The sequence below is a fragment of the Acinonyx jubatus genome, chromosome D3 (assembly GCF_027475565.1).
Source record: "Acinonyx jubatus isolate Ajub_Pintada_27869175 chromosome D3, VMU_Ajub_asm_v1.0, whole genome shotgun sequence".
In the NCBI taxonomy this organism is placed as follows: domain Eukaryota; kingdom Metazoa; phylum Chordata; class Mammalia; order Carnivora; family Felidae; genus Acinonyx; species Acinonyx jubatus.
In genome coordinates, this window is record NC_069392.1 from 88,821,902 (window position 1) to 88,831,323 (window position 9,422).

Genomic DNA, 9,422 nt, shown 5'->3' on the forward strand with positions numbered 1-9,422 from the left:
GATCCTCCGTGGGGCCTCCCATGTGGATCCCGGGGTTGAGCCCCCGCCTCAGGGACAGCTCGTCTCCAGAGGACCTGTCGCAAGGCTTGCGGTAAGCGCGCGGTTGGGTCCACGGAGAAAATCCTGGGGAAGTAGCCGCGTGCACGCACAACACACACGCGTGAGCGACACACACACGCGCTCGATACACACATGCGTGCACGCGGGACACAGGCGCGCGGACCACACACCACGCACGCATCCTCGCACACGTCCGTGCACACAGCCGCTCGCGCACCCACGGTGACTCCGCTGGACGGTGGAGCAGCTACGCCGAATAACCGAAAAGCCAAAGAGGAACGTTTATTCCACAGACGAGACGGGGATTTAAATGAAGCTTCCGTCCACGTGAGGACCTGGCTCACGTGGCGGCCACGGCCACGTTTCCGTAGCGACGCTATGGCTGCTCGTGCGCCCTTCCTCTTCCTCTGGCCTGCCCGCGCCCCCGTCGGGGGAGGGAGGCCACCTCTTCCGGGACGGGAGGCGCTGTGGCTGCCGGATTAGCCTGCGATGTTTGGGTGTGCCCAGGGTGACACGTTAGTAAGGGTGTGCTCAAAGGTTATTCAAATATTTCAAAGAAAGCATATTTGAGTACGCAAAGGCCAGGGAACATTAATCAAATGTCAGCACCAACACACTTTGCAGGCTATTTGTGGTATGTGTTTGCTGAGCCGCAGGCTGGCGTCGGCTCCGTGGGACGGGGGACGGCCCCGTGCGAGGACACACACGGAGAATTATGCACGGAGGCTCCAGGGACCCCGGGAACGCAGGCCGCGGCCCGCAGGACGCGAGGCGCGCTGACCTAGGCCAAAGTAACGTCGCTGAAACGGATACAAAGGGTCGACTGACAAGGCCCGAGTCTGTTCCCACTCCTGTCCCTCTTGGGAACTCAGATTAAAAGAAGGAAATAGTTTGCATAAAGATGATTTTCCCAGAGCAGGGACTGAAATGGTAATACGCTGGCGACGGGCGTCCATCACGGTAGGGGGACGCCGTCGGGCAGGACTCGAGCACCAGGCCGCTTGGCCCTGAAGTGCGGGCCGCTCGGCGGCCCCGGACCTTCATCGTCGCCCCCCCCCCCCCCCCCCCGGGCTGCCTTCCTGGGAAAGCCACCCCAGCGCTGCTGCTGGCTTCTCCAGCTACTATCAAAACGGCACAGCAGCCTAGTCACCAACCCAAGAGTCTTTTGACAGCAGCAATTAAGCAACTTAATTAATGAGTGAATAAAAATGATAATATTTACTGAACGGGAGCCTCCTGTTTTGCATTTTTATTCAAGCTCCGCACCTGAACAACAACGGAGGGAAGCAACCCCACCCGGTGTTGTCACCCAGGCTTGAGACCCTCTCGGCCCGGCTGTCTGTCTCTCCGTCTCCATCTCTCAGTCTCTCTCCCTCCTTCTCTTTCTCTGTCTCTGTCTGGGCCTCTCTGTTTCCTTCTCTCCACCTCCCACTTCCCATGGTTTCGGTCTTACAAACACCTCACGGGAGCCCGCCCGGTGTCAGATGCGTGTGCAAGGCTAATCCCTTTCTTGTTTCCAAGGGGGAATAAACTTCTATCTGTGTTGTCGTCTTTGTTCACCCCCCAAAAACCTCACTCATACATGAAGGACAATTTCATGATACTTTTCCAAGGCTGAACTTTACATCAAAGTGGGTGATTAATTACTGATAAGGGTATAATAAAACATTAATGCATTTTGTAATTAACCAGCTTAGGAATGACATCCTCCATTTCTTCCTGAGTGACACACACACACACACACACACGCACACACACACAGTCACAGAAAACTTTTTTTTTTTTTTAAATCTTTATTTGGCTATTAATCTCAGTAGTGCCCTCAATGCATTACATTCTTTTTAAAAGCCACATATATTTTCCTCAATGAAATATATAATCCATCTCAAGTGTAAGAAAAGCCCCATACATAATTATTTCATGGTGACAGACAGTGAGGTTTTTAGCTATTATTTTTGATGGTGCTGTCATGGATGCCAAATGCATATTGTGGTGGGAGCCAGCCAAAGTCAGGAAAACCCACCTGGAGAGCCGCCTCCTTTTTTCTCTCGGGAAAGGTTCCCCAAGTTTGACAGGCCCACCATCCTGGTTAAGCTTAATTAGTCAAGAGAGAAAAATAACTGACTTCAGAGTGTTACGTTTGGGGCTCCCGCCTTTTTTCCCCCTTTCCACTCAAAATGTGACATTCTTTGGAGAAGGGAAAGTTCCAAGTGGGAACTGTGTTCCGTGCTTTCCGACCCGCTCAACGTCCCCGTGGCCCTCTTCTCAGAGTGCCATCCTTGTCTGTCTCGTGCCCACTCGCCCGGTGAGCCTGGGTGACTGCATTGGTGGAACTGATGTCATAACGTCCCTTTGAGACAAACTGACTTGTTTCTGGATGACAGTGGTTGAAACAGAAGCACAGCGCTTTTGGGTTGGCTAGAAGAAGACGTCAACTCAACAGTGGAGTGTGCCAGTGACTGCGTCCCCAGCCCCTGTACCCCTGCCCCTGCGTGTCTCCCCTTGGCCGGTGCCTTGCCACGCCAGTGCTGGCCTCGGCCAGGTGACGCCCTGGTCAACGGGACCGATTTGATACAAGGTGAGTTAAAAGGTGTGCCTTTATGTTTCGGCTTCCTTTCTTGGACACCTGCCGGCACCATGGGAGGTTGGGCTGCTAGGGACATGGAGGGGCACGTCCGGGCAGCCGAACCATCCCAGTCGATGCCACGTCCGCCAGCCAGTCCCCAATCCAGTCCGCCAGCCCCAATCGTCACGACTGCACAACCGACTCGAAGACTGGTAAGAAATAGTAAATTAGCATTGCCAACGTCCAGCCTCGAGTTTTGGGTTGGTTAATGACCCACTTGCAGTAGCTCACGGACATTGAGGCTCTTCAGTACAAAGGTGTTGAGTCGAGCGCCTACTGAATGCGCACGTCTGTGCTGGGTGTGGTCGGGTGGGCAGAGAGCGCGTAACAGGAAGTGGTTCCCCTGAGACTCACACTGATCAAGTCCTGACTACCAGGATGAGAGAGAATGCGTGGGAATACTCAAGCCTGTGCTGTTGAAGTACGGCCGGAGACTCCTAGACCAAGGTTTTTCTCTTTAATGTGTTTCTTCCACATTTTCGATCTTAAATGTCTGTAGGCATCACTGGACTTTCAGACGGTAAGCACTGTGGCAGTCCCCACCTCGGTGTCCCCGTGGCCCAGCAGGCGGCCAGCACCTGCTCCCCAGCGTGTTTGCTGCTGCTGGAAGGAGGGTTGGAGATGAACAGACGTGAGAGGGGAGGGGTCGGCTGAGGTGGCGAATCTTCCCGGGGGGAAGGAGAGAGCAGTGGCCACACGGATGCCCCCGAGACCCCACAGGGCTGTTCTCTGGCTACCAGGGTGGAAACATGGTTCAACTTACCAAACCTCCTGCATCTGTTTTTGTTTAAAAAGTTAACTCTTTTTTTAAATGTTTATTTTATTTTTGAGGGAGAGAGAAAGAGAGAGACAGAGGGCAAGAGCAGGGGAGGGGCAGAGAGAGAGGGAGACACAGAATCCGAAGCAGGGTCCGGGCTCCGAACTGTCAGCACAGAACCCGACGCGGGGCTCGAACCCACGAACCGTGAGATCATGACCTGAGCGGAAGTCGGACGCCTAACCGACCGAGCCACCCAGGCGTCTCTAAAAAGTTAACTCTTGACAAGAAAGGTAGCGTGGGTCCCAAGCCAGGACTCTGTGGTGATGGGCATTAAAGAGACAGAGCACCAGCTGATACCTGGAGGTTAAAGGTCACCTGTCTGCAGAATCTGTGTGGGGGCCCAAGGTAGCAGCGGGGCAGAGGGCTGCTTGGGCGTGGGGGCCCCCCGGCTCCAACCACAGGGAGACAGATGAGCACCACGCGTGAGAGCTCTGGGTCTAAGATCAGACACCGCTTAGTGCATATTCTGCTTCTGTCAGCTTGTCGGTGCTCCAAGCCCTGTTTCCTTATTTGTCAGAGGTCATTATAAGGATTAAATGTAGGAATACCGCCACTGATCTTACATCATTCCCTTGGCACAGCGAATATTCCTTGAAGAGCAATCCATGCTGTTTTTGTTATTAATATTGTGCCAGGATCCCCTTGCTTGCCTGAGAAACTCTTTTTTTTTTTTAAAATGTTTATTTATTTTGAGAGAGAGAGAGAGCAGGAGAAGGGCAGAGAGAGAGGGAGGGAGAGACAGAGGAGGGGCAGAGAGAGAGGGAGGGAGAGAGAGAGGAGGGGCAGAGAGAGAGAGGGAGGGAGGGAGAGAATCCCAAGCAGGCACCACCCTCAGATCCAAGCCCCACTGGGGGTCCCATCTCACAACCGAGAGATTATGACCTGAGCCGTTATCAAAAGTAAGATGCTTAGCAAACTAAGCCACCCAGGTGCCCTCTGAGAAACTCGTGAGTACTTGGGGCTGTTGGGGTCCCAGCCAGGATGGAAAGATGCATCTAGATGGCAGGGCACATCAGGGCTTACAGAAGGCCCCGCCGAGGGATGACTGTAGCAGTGTGCGACCTTTCTGGAGCAAGACCCTGGAGGGTGTTCCCTCTCGCCACTGCCTGGATATCACTGCTGAGTAAAACAGTCCTAAGCAGGAGTGGCTTTGACGCCGTCCTCCAGAGCTTATAAGTCATTAGATTTTTCAAAATGACACCAGGGAACCCCAGTAGGTGCTGATGATTCTGGAAACGCAGCCTTGAGTAACTGAGAGAGTGCTGGAATACTGTCCCTGGGCCAAACCCCAAACATCCACGAGATCTGAAGTCCTTCACCCGAAAAACCACTTCTCTGTCTGTCTCTCTTTGCGCCTCTCTCCCTGTATCTCTCTCTCTCTTGGGACTGAGATGAGCAGCAAGGATGAAAGTGTTCCTGAAACTGATCTGAAACCTCTGAGAGGCGGAGCAAATATAAAGCACATGCTACGGACGACGTTTTGATAACGCACGTTCACGGAGGGTGTGCTGCCCGCACTGATGCGTCACTGCCCCGCACGGCATACAAGTCTCTCAATTTTTGCAACAGTCTTGTCATGCATTTGTTATCCCAGTGGCTCAGTGACTCCCGACGCCACAATGTCGCTCATTATCTGGAGTGTCTCGTGCCTGGAGATCGGGCCGTCCACACCCGTAGCACTGGGTCCACGAGGCATTAATCCAGTTACTCTGGCCCTGGCAACGGCTGGTTCGGTTCCCTCCCTCAAGTCTCACTGATCAGCTTGGGGACAAGGGGCCACTGACGCGATCGGAGGGACCCACCGGGGGCAAGGCTGGCGGGCGAAGGTGACCAGGGCCTAACGTGGCAGCGAGGGTGTCGCTGTCGCCCAAAGGGATCCCATCCTTACGGAGACGCTGACATACCGCTCGCTCCTGCAGTTACGGTGCATCTGACGAGAGGCTTCCAGTCCCACACCAGCCACTCAGATCCAGCGGGGCCGTTTGCAGAGGCACACGCTTTCCGCCACCCCGCGGGGCTGGCCCCCGAACCCTGAGCCTCGGCCGCCTCTGTCTGCAGGAAGCCTCGTTGGGCTGGTCCCGGCAGGACGCAAGATCGCTTCTTCTACGCGCCCCTTTGATTGCACTTTGTCACCGTTGGCCCCTCGACTACGGTATTATCCCAACATCGTCACCAGCGCGAGGCGAACTGTGTTATCAGTGCCACGTTCTCTTTCTGTGCCGTCACGTGCACTTCAGGATCTCGCACTTTTCCTTCCAGGCGCGTGATGCCTCCTTCCTTTCAGTCGGCCCTAAACGTGACAGCTGGGCTTCTGAGCATGGTTTCATCTGTGGGACACATGGCTCCTGCACGGCACGACCCCAGTTCTGTCATCGCGGCAGCCTGATTTCCCCAGGATCAGCCCCCTCCGGACAAGCGTGAGCTGGGATGTCACCCGCTCCACGCTGGTGTGGCCGTGGAGGCACGTGCGCCGGCCCAGGGGCTCCCCGCTAGGCTCTCGGAGGTCCTGAGTGGAGCCCCTGCCCGGCGCCCTCCCCTGGTCCGTGTCTCAGGGTCCCCAGGAAACGGAAGCACTGAATACCGCTCTTCACTCCTAGCCACCTGCTAGCTAATGAGTGACATCATTTAACACTGTTTTGAAAAGAGAGATTTCAAGTTGTTTTGAAAACTGAAGGAAAAATACAAATGTTTGAGTGTTAAACATTTTGCCCAAATACTAAAATGTTAATGTCTTTTTATTATGACAAGTGTCACAGGAAAGAGAGCTTCAGCACGCTTGTGGTTGTCAATGAAAATCCTAGCACTGAGTTTCGTAAACATGGCAGTACAAGGGCAGCTCGGAAATAAAGTTTAAAGGCAAGGCATGAGAGGTGCTCGGTTGCCTGCAGATTTCCCCAAATTCACTCAACATTTTACTTTCTTTTTTAGCCCTTTAGTGAAAATTAAAAAAGAAACCTCAAATTCTATCCATATGTACTCTATAATTGCTATTTGTTTTCTATGATTAAAATATGTGATTGCAAAAAAAAAATATGTGATTTCAGTAGAACATTTGGAAGATACAACCGTATGAAGAATGAAATAAAAATCGCCCCAAACCCCAAACCTTAGGAACTGTCATAGATGTATCCGTAGTATCTGAAGTGTATACATTATCCTCCAAATGTCAAAATTTGGGCAATGCTTTAATTAGAAAGCTGTATTCTGATTTTGTCTTTTAAAATTATACTTCTTTTTGAAGTAGGGGGTTTTACTCTTTTATTTTTCTTTATTGTGCAAGCCTAGATATTCTTTTTAAGAAAAGTAGAAATATAGAAAAGAGAGATGCCTATTACTGTCTTTTCAGATACATTTTGAATGAAAATAGTATAATTATATACATAATTATATACGCACACTTATAATTTAGGAACATAATAATTTACTTTTATAATAAATAGTATTACATAACTCTTGTGAATTATAATCTATATAATTATCTGTATTAGCTGCATAATGGTCCACTGTTAAATAGTTCACTTAATAGATAAACTGATATCAGACATCGAGGCTTGTTACTTTTCTGTGATTTATAATGAAGCTACAAACATAACGTGCAGCCAAACATTCATGGATACTCCTAATGATTTATTTCTGACATAATATATGGAAGTAGAATTTTAGGGTCAAAGAAGGAAAACACAGTTTTGTTATGTTCAGCAGATATCCTGTCCTGTGGCTCCACCATAATTTATTTAAGTATTTTCCCATCTTTCGACATTTAATACACTGCAATGAATATCCTTGTACCAAAAGTTTGTACTGATTAGAGATCATTAGGGTAGTTTCCTCAGATGGGATTATAGGGCCCGGGTAGGTGAAGAAATCAAAGGTTAAAATGGGAATTTCCAGGTTGCTTACCTGTAGAATCTGGGTCTGATAGAGTAGAAATAAATGATCTCAGAATTTTCCCGTTCCTTTCCATTTTAGTGAGAAGAAGCAGCTGTCAAAGTGGCCTAGTACTCATGTTAATAATCGTGAAAGATGGGATGCATGGCTAGGAAAGTACCTAGTAGATAATGCACGGATGCGCTGGTCACATAAAGGTCCACGGATGGGGGAAGAGACGGGAAAAATGGGCTTCCGGTGGAAAAGGGGGAACTGATGGAAGACGTGGCTCTCCTCAGACTCTTCAGCTAGTTGTCATAGGGATCGATCTTTCTGGAACCCCAGGCTACTGGCGGCAGCATCTTTAGAGCATGCCTTCATTGACCGACGCACACGTTGACTTGTGCAATGCCAGGTCAACATTTGGGTGCAGAGCAAGTGGAAGCGAAAGGAAGGCTTCTATATGGGGAGTGTCCAAACCATTAGCCATGGACGTTGTGACTCTTGTTTACTTCCTTCCTTTATATCATCCAATCACATGGCTTACTTGGATTCAGACTGTGGACGTTCATTGGAATAATCTAGGGGTTTTGCATGATAGTAATGATATACATTGTAAAGCTTTGGTATTTTAATAAATGATATCACAAAAGGTAATAAGCGAATAAAAAACATGCTAATTATCCCATGATACAGAATTTTCTGGTTCTTTGGCTTTCTTCTCTTTCTGACCCCAGATGAAGCATCGTCAATACAGGTCAACCAAGTGCAGAATCAGTTCACGTGGCAGGCACTGCTCTAGGATGGGGGCTAGATTTTGGAGATACTGAGAACCAAAGGCAAGGTGCTTGACCTCAAGAAGCTCACGATCCAGGAGGGAGACAGACATTGAAACTGCTAATCACACTACCGTAGAACACGTACAGTGGAGGTGTGTATATAGGCTTTGACTACTTTTTTGACATCTGGAAAAATCATACGTAAGGGACAAACAATGCAACTCCCTTGGAGACACTTGGAATTTGCCAAAGTTAGTTCTGTGGGCTTTCTCTGAAGGTTCAGACTATACCCTGGGTCCCCAGCATCAGCCTATAACATGACTTACAGAAGAGAGTACTTAGGGAAAATGAGAGAAATCAGGAGCCTGGCACAGAGTTTTAAACTCTGCAAAAGGAGGGACAGACCCTGTTCCTGCCTTTCGCCACTGTGTGCCTGGGTGGGGCCGGGGGTCATGCCGTAAGACAAAGGAACTCCGTCCTTTGCCCAGGTGGCTTCACTGTGGCAGAGGCATCACGCCCCGCCCTTGTCACCACGTCTCACCGTCCACAATTACTCATCATCTCTACCTAGACAGCCCTGGAGTAAGATCATCAATTGCCAATGCAATTCAGCAGATACACTTCATAAATTTTAATTACATTCCCACTGAAAATGAATGGTCAGAAAATATAAAACATCTGCCATCCAGATCATTTGCATTTTTCATACAATAAATCATCAACAACATCCCAAACCATGGCTTAAATCATGTGAGTGTGGTAGGTCACGAAGAAGGGACGCCATCCATCGTGAGATAACCGTTCGCATCCCAGCCTTTCTGCGGGGGGGTGGGAAGCAGGGCAAGGAGACTGGGGGACAGCCCACCAACCTGTAGACGTGGCGGAGAGCGCTCTGGCCTGGTCCTCACAAACGTAAGCTCCCAAGTCTTATCTAGAACCTGCTAATTGCTTTACTTACTACTATTTTGTCTACGGTAAACAGGAGCTTGTGTAAGTAAAAGGGTATTTGGCCGATGATGATTGGGAAAAGCAGGCATTTATCACTCAAGTGGCTTGGTTTTTTTTATTAATTTTTTTAACATTTATTTATTTTCGAGACAGAGAGAGACAGAGCATGAACGGGGGAGGGTCAGAGAGAGAGGGAGACACAGAATCCAAAACAGGCTCCAGGCTCTGAGCTGTCAGCACAGAGCCCGACGCGGGGCTCGAACTCACAGACCGCGGGATCATGACCTGAGCCGAAGTCGGACGCTCAACCGACTGAGCCACC